Source organism: Cibotium barometz, chromosome 23 (genome assembly GCF_041138505.1).
Source record: "Cibotium barometz isolate CiBa-2024 chromosome 23, ASM4113850v1, whole genome shotgun sequence".
In the NCBI taxonomy this organism is placed as follows: domain Eukaryota; kingdom Viridiplantae; phylum Streptophyta; class Polypodiopsida; order Cyatheales; family Cibotiaceae; genus Cibotium; species Cibotium barometz.
The window spans coordinates 52,631,429-52,644,095 of record NC_141068.1 but is presented as its reverse complement, the minus strand read 5'-3'; the positions used below and the strand labels follow the sequence as shown (position 1 = coordinate 52,644,095).

General features: G+C 46.9%; 1 protein-coding gene across 2 annotated transcripts in view; it reads right to left on the bottom strand.

Moving 5' to 3' along the window:
- LOC147626083 (uncharacterized) overlaps nt 1-12,667 on the bottom strand; it is a 40,944-nt gene that overhangs the window by 26,091 nt on the left and 2,186 nt on the right. The gene's annotated exons all lie outside the window — the stretch shown is intronic.

The window sequence follows — 12,667 nt, the reverse complement described above, 5'->3', positions numbered from 1 at the left end:
GGTTCTCGGGCAATGGTCCCAAGGGAGGATTATCCTCCAAGGGGTGATGTGAGAGTGCCAGACTCATTTCTCAGGAATGAAGACCAAGACAGTGTTCAGAGTCAGGGCAAGAATGGATTGGGGAGGACTACATGGAACAAATGCATAGATATTATTCATAGTCACAGTGGTTTTGGAGATCGGGCCAGGTTTTCAGTGAAAAGGATTGCCAGAGTTGGATGGATGACAGAGGGACTTCGGGAAAAGAATGGGATGATGACAGTCATCCAAGAACAAGTTGGAATCCCGTCATCAAGTTTAGCAAAGGGGGATGTCATGTGCATGAAATGCCATGGACATTCTCTGGAGCTAGTCCAGAAGGGGGCAGCCAGAAAAAGAGCAGTAGAGCTAGGATATGGAGCACAGAGTGTTGTTTGGCAGTGTGGACTTGGAGCAAGGGCATGGAAGGCATGGGATTTGCTATCGGCTGCTTACAGAAGGTGTCAATTGTACCAGATAGCAAGGCGGCTGAAAGCGCATCAAGATATAGCAAGAAGACCAAGCGGCGTAGCTTTATGGATTTATGTGACCAGTCGGCTGGCAGACTGCTGGTCGGCCCCGACTGTTGGTCGGCCAGCACTCCAAGATGTCCAAAGGGCCTATAAAAGGGGCACATGCTCATTGTAGGATTCATTTATTCCTTTATGGAATGGGTCCCTAGTACAGGAGTATATTTTGGTGATGTTCACCTTTTGTATGAAGGCAGCCTAGGGCTGTAGAAAAGTACCTTTTGTACCATATGAAATATACTGATTTTCCAGCCATATCTCTCTCTCTCTCTACTCTCCCTTCTGTCTGCATTTTTGCATCAACATGTTCTCAGTGGTGTTTAGGGCTGAAAGAAGACTCCCAGAGCTTTTGCATGTTACAATCTAAGTGAGAGAGAGGAGCTGCCATCCCAAGTGGTGTCGATGGTGAAGATAAGCACAGAGGGCTGCCGTCCCGATGATGTGAGATGGTGAGCAGAGAGCCGATGATGTGAGATGGTGAGCAGAGAGCCGATGATGATGAAACAGATGTAGTGCAGGCCCCGGCAACAGCAACAGCATCAGATGTGGTACCTGCTGTGGTCTATGAAGTGGTACAAGTGCTAAACGGTCAAGCGAATCTATATATAGTATGTGGGTTGTTGGTCAGCCCAGTGCAAGGGGCAGTCGGCCAACAGCAAGACCAAAAAAACAAGAATAAAATCTAAATAAATCCAGTAAATTCTCCTTTTTAGGGCTGGACAAAATGCCATTTTCACACACCCCCTCAGGCCAAAAAAGGGGACCATGAGAGAAGAAGATGGACACTAGGGTCCCACACTAACACACTGGCAAAAGGAATGTATCCCCCTTTGGAAGCAAAGTTTGATAAAGTCAAAGAGGGAGATCGTGATGGCAAAGGTAGTGAAGGTGAGTGGATGTGCATGGATTGATCGTCTCCCAAAGTAAGATCTTGAACGGGGCTCTCCTTTGAATAAGAAGTCCCATTCCCTATGTGCTCCAGATCAGAGGTAGGAGAATCAATGTCTGGTGAGAAAAATTGGTCCTCCGGGAGTGCGGGTAGACGATCCATGTTGTGTGCTCTTGAGGTCTTCAATCCCTTTGCTCACGATAGCTCTGATACCATGTGAGGGAAAAAGGACGAAAGGACCAGATGTACGAGTGATCAAAGCAAAACAACATAGCATGAAATGGGTGAGTGAGTGTATATATGATGGTGAGTGAAAACATGTACAAGAGACCCTCTGATGTGAGGAGACTCTAAGTCGAAGACTGGTGCAGAAGCAACGACGATGTCGAAGTTAAAGCACGATCGATGACGAAGGCTCGTGTCAATGTGAGGCAAAGGATCTCATAGTATGTAGAGCACTATAGCTATCCCTGCCTACATACTATGAGATCCGTTGGAGGTACTACTACCTCTTTCACGAGGGTTTTGGCCCATTATCCAGGATCATGGACTCCCTAGACCAGCATTGCCTAGGACTCTTCCTACTGGAGCTTCACAAATACAAACTAAGAGAGTGTCGACCATCACCAGTTTCTTTCGGGCCCACGGAGAAGATATCGGCATAGTGGACCCCACGGGTGGTCCACCACAGGATACCTCATCTCCGCCCCATCCCCGGGGAGTCACGTCAGAAGTGGTTGCACGCTTTGACGTACCCAGCCTCCCCAGCCCACAGGACACCAACCACGATCCTCCCATCAACTCCACATCCAAGATATGCTCAACCACCTTCGCACCGTGCTGACAAAACAGGACCTCTCGGCCATACTCAGTAACCCCATGCTTGACATACTCGAGAGAGGTGTACCCTCTACTGGAGGAGGATGTGCCCCCCATGCTTCACATTCTTATGTACTCCATGATGAGAGTCTCTTGTACTAGTGCTTATACCCCATGTACTTCCCCGTGACGATCATTGTATCAGCCTCTACTTTCAAAGAGTTATGTTATTTGTACTTGTTTTCTCTTTTCCATGATGAGACGTACCATGTATAGCATTGTATCACTTCGGTCTCATAGACCCATTGGGTCTTTAGGAGACTTATCTTCCATCCACCTTAACTTTGCCTGATCCAACACCAACACGGATTAAGGTGTGCACGTAGCACATGGTTCCCAAACTCCACCAACACCGTCACTCAAAGCCAGCAGCCCATCGGATCCGGGCTCTACTTTCAGCCCCGGAGCTCCTAGTTAAGCCACAAAAAAACAGCTCAATAGCTTGATCTTTTGAAAAAAACGAGCAAACCACCCTGAAGGTCATGATCTCCTCCCTTCCACCTTAATCGACACTCTTGCTTGATTCAGTTCTTGGGGAAGTTTATGGGGGTGATCCTTCAACAAGATAGAAAGAGCATTTCCACGCTACCTACCATGCCTCAGAAGTTGCCTTAGATGCTCTCTACCACCAAGTTTAGCTCCGATACCAATGTAAGGACCATGTCCTAAAAACCACCTACGGTTGGCTTCAAAGGAACACAATGAATCTAGCATCTAGCTCACCACCCAACCATAGAGCTTAACATGCTCAACACCAAGCTCAAATCTGGACGTGACTAGAGACAAATCTCACACCCATAGTAAGCCTTAACGTCCCATACCACAAGAAAGTGTCGTCACACACAGTAATTTTTGCTAGGCCACGGCCCACGTGTCCAAGACTAGAATGATCAATCCCCTTGAATTGAGCCAAATAACTGACTTATATAGCCCTCTTATAAACCAAGAGCTATCATTAGCCTAATGTCTCTTTTTTTCACATCTAGACCTCCCCCTTAGACACCCTATCCCAGTGGCAAGATTAACCTAACCCAAGTTAGATGTCACATGCATCCCACACTTGGATGCCACGTAGACATATCTGTAGAGAAGGTGCAGGACCTGGGATGGAAAATTGGTCCCATGTGAGCCGAGTTCGGGACGAGTCAGCCAAGGTTCCATCTCAATCGTCCGAGGTCAAGTGTGCATTGTCCTGCACATGAAACAATGCCAATCCGCGCTTGGAGTCTCCCTCTAGAATGATGTCAGTGGTTCTGTGTATCTGGTATGATACTGGATGCCAGAACACTATGTAGACAGTTAGGGTTTGCATATAGGAAAGGGGGCCAGCCCATAGGGCTACCACACGGACTCTTGTGGGCATGGGGAAAGTGTAAGACCACCCCCATAAGGGCCAAGAAGGCCCTGGCTGTACCCACCAGTCATGGGAGGGCCATAGGAGGGCTGTAGGACAGCCCTAGGGCCTTTGCAAGGGTAGCCGACAGGTTATCCAACCCTAAAGGGGCTGTAGGGCAAGTGTGGGGCAGCCCATACAGGCTGCCCAGCCTCCAGGATATCATGCGCACAGTGCCCAGCCTCCAGTTTACCATACGCCTACGTGCCTAGTCCAATATTCAGTCATGCGCAGCATTATTTAGTCTTTTTGCTGTATTTATTCAGTCGTGGAGCAATATTGAGACAGCCGACGGCTTTTGAGCCAGCCGACCGCTGTCCAGATAGGTATTAATACCCCAGCCCACAGATCATTTCAATCATCTCATCATTTACCAAGTGCTGAAGCTGAAGCAAGGGCCAGGACAGCCTAGAACAAGCTAACGCAGAAGGGGTGAAGGATTGAAGGTCAAGGGCAGAGATCCATCTCAACCAAGAAGGTTGAGTCACAGTCTTTTATTTCAGTATTTTACATCATTCTAATAAAAGCAAATACACCATTCGTGGTGGGGGCCCTACAAAGGGTATTCGGGACCCAATACTGTGTCCTCTTCTCCCTCTCTCTCTCTCTCTATTTTTCTACACATCTATATTCAGTTTTGTATGCTGCTGCCAAGTATACTATGAGATCCGCGGGAGGTTTCACTGTATATTTCGTGAGGGATTCGGTCCACTCTCCAGGATCATTGACTTCCAAGACCAGTGTTAGGCCTCTTCCTGCTTGAGCTCCGCAGACACAGGGACACCTTCTTGAGACACAGGCCCCAGCCACCCCGCCCCCTCCCTCGGCAGCCAACCATCACCAGTTTCTTCCAGACCCAGGAGGTGGAGGACACCGACGTAATGGATCTTGTGGACCCTCCACCTGCTGCTCTGGACCTACCTCGCCCGAGAGGAGTTACCTCGGACCGAGCCTCTGCACTCCAGCGTGCCCGACGCCCTCGACCCCCCCGTCAGCCACGATCACCTCATCAGCTCCAGATCCAAGACATGCTCCACCGCCATCGAGCTACCTTTCCACGTGACATAGCTGAGGGAGACCTCTCGTGTCAATTCCCCACGGATCCCCTCGTGATCGATCTTGGTTCGAAACTCGAATCCTGCAAACAAACGAACAAACAAACAAGCAAGGGGGTGCAGGCCTGACTCACCTCCCAACCATGACAGCCGTGGGCAAGCCCACAGTCTTGGCTGTCCCCACCGAGCCACGAGCTGAGCTAACTAGGTTGACGTACCGACCAATCTCCCCCTCGCCACGTCCCATACCGCCACGAAGCTGCCCTCGCGGGCCTCGAGACTGCTGCCGGCCTCCTCGGCTGCACAAAGCAAGTGCACGTCTGCACTAGATCCAGGCTCCAAGACCATAGAGCTCTCACAAACTCGCGAGACTCTCTATAATACAATAACTAACCTTGGCCACCCTTTTATAGGCTCTCGGCCAGTCATCGGGCGTCCACACTTGCTCTCATTTCTCATTCAGTCTTGTACATTTGCTCCCTCACTTATGAGACTTCTAGTGTCTCTTGCTTGGGACTGTTTTGCTTCAGTATATACCTGCCCTTTACCCCGACAACACCGTTGGAGCCAGATATTCCAGCAATTCGGTGGTATGATTGAGTACCTTCCAAGAAAGGCCAATCCAGTGGCCGATGCTTTGAGCAGAAAGGGACAAGTGACTTCGATTCACACCACTAGCCTCAACCTTGTTGGTACAAGACTAGACGACATGAAGCACACGTACGCAGATTCCGAGGAATTCGGTACATAGTGGGAACAGGCATTGGATGCCACAGGACCATGGCACTTTTTGATACGCGATGGTTGGCTTTTCTACAAAGGCCGACTATGTGTCATGAAGTTGTTCAAGGCAGCTCTTCTCCATGACGCTCATGACGCCATTACTGGTGGTCATAGGGGCATGAATTCAACTTTGGAGAAATTGGAACGGCAATATTATTGACCAAAGATGAGGCGAGATGTGTTTTCATATGTACAACGCTGTGATATTTGTCAAAAGGTGAAAGCTCCTCGTGGAAAGAAGATAGGGTTATTACAGCCCTTGCCAATTCCTGAGGGACCTTTCCAAGATATTTCGATGGACTTTGTCACAAATCTGCCTTCCCAGCCCAGCCCAAGTAAGCGGAATACTCAGTGCTTAACTATTGTTGATAGATTTAGCAAATTTGTTATGCTTATTCCATGCAGGGCCAATGTGCAACACGGGAAGCTCTGGGAGTCTTCTTTCAGTCCTAAACACTACTGGAAACATGCGATACAAAACGCAAACATAAAGGGAGAGTAGAGAGAGAGGGAGAGAAAGAAAGAAAGAAAGAAAGATTTTATTAACGTCTTCCAAAAGACCGAACTTGGCCTATGAGACAAATCGGAGTACCTGTATGGGGTATCCTCTGTCATCCCAACAAAATGAAAAAGTACTGAACAAAAAAAAAAGCTGAATCTGGGTGTGCAGGGGATGGAGCTCTACTACTAGGAGAATGGCTGAAAAATCAGTATATTTCATATAGTACAAAAAGGTACCTCCTTCTATAGCCCTAGGCTGCCTTCATACAAAAGGTGAACATCACCAAAATCTGTCCCCAACTTGGACCCATTCCTTAAAAGGAATGAATGACTCTACCTATGAGCATATGCGCCCCTTTTATAGCCTTTGGGACTCCTTGGAGTGCTGGCCGACCAGCAGTCGCCAACTGACTGGTCATTAAAATCCATCAATGCTGCATTTTTCCAGCCGCCTTGCCTTGGTACAGCGGACTCTCTTGGTTCAGCCCACAGACCCCTTCAAGGGGCTGACAACATCCTTTTCCTGCTCTTCTCCTAGTCCACCTTGCCAAACCGCTCCCCATGCTCCAAGTCCTAGCTCTTATGATCTTTTTGGCTGCCCCCTTCTCGATTAGCTCTGGAAATGTTCATGGTAATGCTTGCACATGACATCCCCCTCTGCTAAACTTGATGACGGGCTTCCAACTTGTTCCTTGCATGATTGTCATCATCCCACTCTATTCCCAGAGTCTCTGTCATCCATCCAACTTTGGCAATCCTTTTCATTGAAAACCCGGCCCGGTCTCCAAAACCACTCTGACTCTGAATAAGATCTATGCATATGTTCCATCTAGTTCCCAATCCATTTCTGCCCTGACTCTGCACACTGTCTTGGTCTTCATTCCTAAGAAATGAGTCTAGCACTCTCACATCACCCCTTGGAGGATAATCCTCCCTTGGGACCGTTGCCCGAGAACCTATTTGGCTCACAAGACTGCCATCCCCTCTGGCTTTGTAGAACACCACCAACAAACCTCTTGGGATCTCTTCCCGATCTTGTGTTCCTTGCCTTGAGCTTCGTATCCATGTACTTTCCTGTACCTTGGATGTACACCATCATATGGGACTGAATCAATGTTTAGCTTTGCTGAGCCTGATGCTCTGATACCAATGTAACATGCGGAAGCTTCGGAGAAGATCGGTAACTTCAATGCTCAGAAACCAACACTCTTTTCATGACGGAATTAACGCACAAAACTGAATGAAGATGTGCAGAAAATAGAGAGAGAGGGGGAGAGAAGAGAGGACACAGTATTGGGTCCCAAATACCCTCTGTAGGGCCCCCACCACGGATGGTGTATTTGCTTTATTAGAATGATGTAAATTTGAAAAGAAAATACAAAAATCTTGATCTTTCTTGCTGCCCTTGACCTACAGTCCTTCACCCCTTTGCTTTAGCAACTCCTGGCTTGTCTGGCCCTTGTTTGCCTTGGCTCTTGGTGAAATATGAGATAACACAATGATTATGGGCCTTGGCTATTTATACTCCCTTCCAACAGCACTCGGCCAGCACAGTTTTTGCCCACGACTGCAAAATCAGCATTAAATGCTAAATAAATCACATAAAAGCTGCACATCATTTCATGGCTGGCTGGGCATCAGGCGCAGTGACCGCCGAGGATGTTGCCCAGTTGTTCATTCGGCATTAGTACCCGATTGGCAGGACTCCTAGGACCATAGTGTCAAACCGAGATGCCAAGTTTACCAGTCATTTTTGGAGGGCATTGTTTGATAACTTTGGTACTAAATTGAATTTTTCCAGTGCATTTCACCCACAGACAAATGGCCAGACAGAGATCTACAACCAATTGGCCTTTGATGTGCTGAAGTGTTATGTCCGCGATCAGCAAGGTGAGTGGGAATCATTTTTGCCTTTAGTTCAAGCTGTTTTGAATGATTCTTTTTCTTCAGCTATTAGGACTCCATGGATATGAGGCAGCGTTTGGAAGACCATTCCAGTCATTTTTGACCAAGACCTTGTCTTCAGTACCTAAAGCGAACAGAGTAACGGAGTCTTACCAGGAGATTTTAGAGTCAGTCAAAGGCAGGTTGGCTAAAGCGCAAGAGGCCTACACTCAACACGCTAATAAAGACCGAAGGGATATGAAGTTTTCGGAAGGGGATTGGGTTTATCTTTGGATTATGAAGCAAAGGTTGAAGCCGATGGATAAGCGATGCCCAAAGTTGTCTTTCAGGAGCTTTGGATCTTTTCCCATCCAGAGAAAGATTAACAAGGTTTCAATGAAGTTCAAGCTACCTCCGAGTTGGACTATGCACGATGTGTTCCACGTCAGTTGGTTAGAGCCATATGCAAGTCCGATCCCTTCAAAAGTTAAAGACAAGGCGAAACCAGATATTACTCATGAAGCAGAAGATATGGTTCCAGAACAGATCCTTTTGCACCGTTTCAAGCATGGCTCAGGCCGAAGGCAAAGACAGCTCCTCACGAAGTTTCAAGACCAAGGGACCCACGAAGCGGTATGGCTTGACAAAGAGTTTTTCAACGACTATCCGACATTATCGACGAATTATTTGGAGGCTATGCAACTTCCGTCAAGTTAAGCAGAAGGGGATGTCACGTGCCTCCCGCACTTGGATGCCACGTAGACATATCTGTACAGAAGGTGCAGGACTTGGGATGGAAAACTGGTCCCATGTGAGCCCAGTCCGGGGACGAGTCAGCCAGGGTTCCATCCTGGTCGTCCGAGGTCAGGTGTGCATTGTCCTACACATGAAACAGTGCCAATCCACGTTGTGAGTCTCCCTCTAGAATGATGTCACTTGTATCTGGTATGATATTGGATGCCATAACACTGTGTAGACAATTAGGGTTGCATATAGGAAAGGGGGCCAGCCCATAGGGCTACCCCAAGGACTCTTGTGGGCATGGGGAAAGTGTAAGACCACCCCCATTAGGGCCAGGACGGCCCTACCTGTACCCACCAGTCATGGGAGGGTCATAGGAGGGCTGTAGGACAGCCCTAGGGCCTTTGCAAGGGTAGCTAACTGGTTATCCAGCCCTAAAGGGGCTGTAGGGCAAGTGTAGGCTGCCCAGCCTCCAGGATATCATGCCCACAGTGCCCAGCCTCCAATTTAACATGCGCCTAAGTGCCCAGTTCAATATTCAGTCATGCGCAGCATTATTTAGTCTTTTTGCTGTATTTATTCAGTCGTGGAGCAATATTGAGACAGCCGACTGCTTTTGAGCCAGCTGACCGTTGTCCAGATGGGTATAAATACCCCAACCCACAGATCATTTCAATCATCTCATCATTTACCAAGTGTTGAACCTGAAGCAAGGGCCAGGACAGCCTAGAACAAGCTAACGCAGAAGGGGTGAAGGATTGAAGGTCAGGGACAGAGATCCATCTCAACCAAGAAAGTTCAGTCAGTCTTTTATTTCAGTATTTTACATCATTCTAATAAAAGCAAATACACCATTCGTGGTGGGGGCCCTACAGAGGGTATTCGGGACCCAATATTGTGTCCTCTTCTCCCTCTCTCTCTCTCTCTCTATTTTTCTGCACATCTATATTCAATTTTGTGCATTAATTTCGTCGCGACAAGTGTGCTGTTTTTCTGAGCATTGAAGTTACCGATCTCCCCCCAAAGCTTGCGCATGTTACATTAGACCTGTCAACTACCCTCACGCTTCAGAATGTAACACCCATAGTGGCAAGTGACCATAGATATGGGGTCAGACTTGCCACGGAAGTAGATGCAAAAGTGTGGGGCTGGATGGTACCAAGGTAGCTGAAGTCCAGATTTAGGACTACCGAGAGGCCTTCGATTTGCATGCCATGAACCTAGATGGAATAAACATGATTTAAGGGATGTCCTGATTTTTTTGAAAAGAGCAAGACTTTGATGTTAGATTACAGGCGAGTTTTTTGTAATCTGAGATGATACACCACCATCACCAGTTTTTAAATGTGCATGATACTCTGGCTTCGTCTCCAAGGAAATATATGAAACTCTATCTGATCTGGAATTTGATTTGTTGTGTTGTTTTCACGATCCTTTCAAATGTGAAAGTTCTTTAAAAACATCTACATGTGAATGTTTTTCTTTTTCATGTAATAATGCACCTGAGGAGCAACAAAGAATGTGTGCATTTCACGACATATTTCCCAATGACTCACCCAATTGCCTGCTTAAGCTACTCCCAGGTTATCAACTAACAATTTGCTTTATAAGGCTAAAGAGAAAGAAATCATAGAAAATCAGGTTCACATGTGAAACATTATGCATCTTCTCAACACAAATATGCAGCCAACTAAACCCTAACACTATCGAATTAGCAAATAAGCTAATTACGAGTAAACCCTGAAGGCAAGAAGCATCTTTGTAACATCCAACGAGATTATGCATAGATGTAGAATCCTGTCACACAAAGTCTCACACTGCCTTCTATATCCTGAGTTTCGTGAGTCTTTAGCAATCCACTTTATCACTTCACACTTTAAGAGATGAGAGAGAGAGAGAGAGAGAGATTTGTACACCTTGTTGGGTCCCAAATTACCCACTGAAGGCAAACGCAAGACCTTCGGAAGACCAAGAGTTGGGCTGACTGTACACCTCTGTAGAAGGACCAATGATGTCCAATCTCAAAGCCAAGCACTCTTCCAAGGGGCTGTAGGAAGGCTGCAAACTGTGGCTGAGAAAGGGGCTGAATTGGGACTGTTCTAGGCTATGAACATGCAAGGGCAATGACTGAATATGCTATGTTTACCGTCACCCGGGAGGATGGGGAAAACGATGATGAATATGGATGCTGAAATCTGCTGTGGGGACTGAAGGTGTTTAAACCTTGTTTCTATTGACGTAGAATCTTGCTCAGGCATTCCATTCATGGTACTTTGAAGGTAACCTTGTTCAAGATATTGATTGTGCATACCCATGCAATCCAACATGTATAAGCACATCATCTTGATTGTATGTATGTAGATATTTGTAGCCTTATATCAGTGTAAATACTCTATAAAAAGAATTTACATTCTTTACCCACTTTCGATGCCAAAAATATAGCACGAAAATGAGTGTATGTAACATTTGTCATGTGCATCACATATGGGAGTGTCACATGGACATTAATCTCAGAATCAACTAGCTTTTGGGCAAGATCAGGGGCCGCGTATGGACTCATGAAGAAGGATCTTGGGCAATCGGATATTGGACAGCAGGACAGGCAATATGGACAACTTTTAGATACATTGTAACTACTCGTGCAAAGTTGGCGCACTCGGCCCCATTGGCCAACTAACCAACCCTAGCAGCTGAACAGCCTTTAGCCACTATATAAGAGCACTCAAGGGTCATAGTAGAAGTCATTCAAAGGTATTGTCTTGAGGCACATCTTCCAGGAAGCAACCCCCTGGAAGCAACCCTCTGTATCAAAGAAGATGGCAGTTCTCATGTGCATTTTTACATGGAGAGCAGTTGGTAACCCTTTACAAATGCATCACTAGTCACTCACGATTCTACTCGGGCAAATCTTAGTTGAGATATGTGGACGCGATAATCAATAATTTAGGTCTGTGGTCTTCTCTATTGTGTCTTGTTTGTTGATCATCATTCGCTTTCGCACTCTTGGCACACTACCCAACCATAGTATGGCCGTTTGTCATGTGGCCAATTCCTTCTCTAAGGTATAAGTCCCTTGCACCTTATCACCTTAATTATTCAATTAATGGCTTTCAACATCCCCTTAGGCCATTTTACTTCACATTGGCCACCTCAAGCATTGGTCAAGCCCTCTAGAATCCCAAATTATGCACCCGTCCCTAGGGGAATCCCATCAATAGACATGTTAATAGGGTAGTTGTAGGCCTATGAGGGGTCAAGCAATGTCAAGAGACACTGACCTAAAAAAAATGAGCAGGCTGGGAGCCAAAAAGCAAAGAACTGGCAGCATGCACTCACGAGGCAAAGAGGCTGAACATAAGAAGAGGATTGAAAGGGAGAAGAGACAACACAAGGAGAGGCATTGACCGTAGGTGTAGACTGAGCAGAAGCAGAGGGCATAGCTGAATAACACAAGGGAGAGGCTAGAAGGAGGAGAGTTCAAAGCATGTAGCCCAGTTGGTTAAGGCTTCGGAGTCCCAAGGGAGGTGCTGGGTTCGATCCTTGCCGGTTGCATTGTGCTACGCAAGGGGGTGGGGGGGAGATCTGCTCAGGGGGGAGGATCTGCTCACAAGTGTGTGGGCAAAAATAAAGAGGGTCGACATACCTCAAGTTCCCAAAAAAAAAAGGAGAGAAGAATGAAAGCAAGGAAAGAGTGCCTGAGTGCAAGTAAAGTGTTAAACAGAAAATCAGATGGTCAAACAGCAGCAGAGAAGACACACAATGATGCGCATGGGGTGTCTTGAGCTGAACAAGCAAAATAGGAGCACAGCACACAGCTGGCCAGTGTAGCACTAGTTTGGCTTGAAAGATTCTGACAGGTTAAGGCCAACTGGTCAGGCATGGAACCAGATCCCACCCCCCACCCTTGGAAGTTTGCACTGTGCATGCATGTATTTGTTTGTACACTGTGCATGCATGTATTTGTTTGTACAAGTGTCCCCTCCAGCATTTCCTT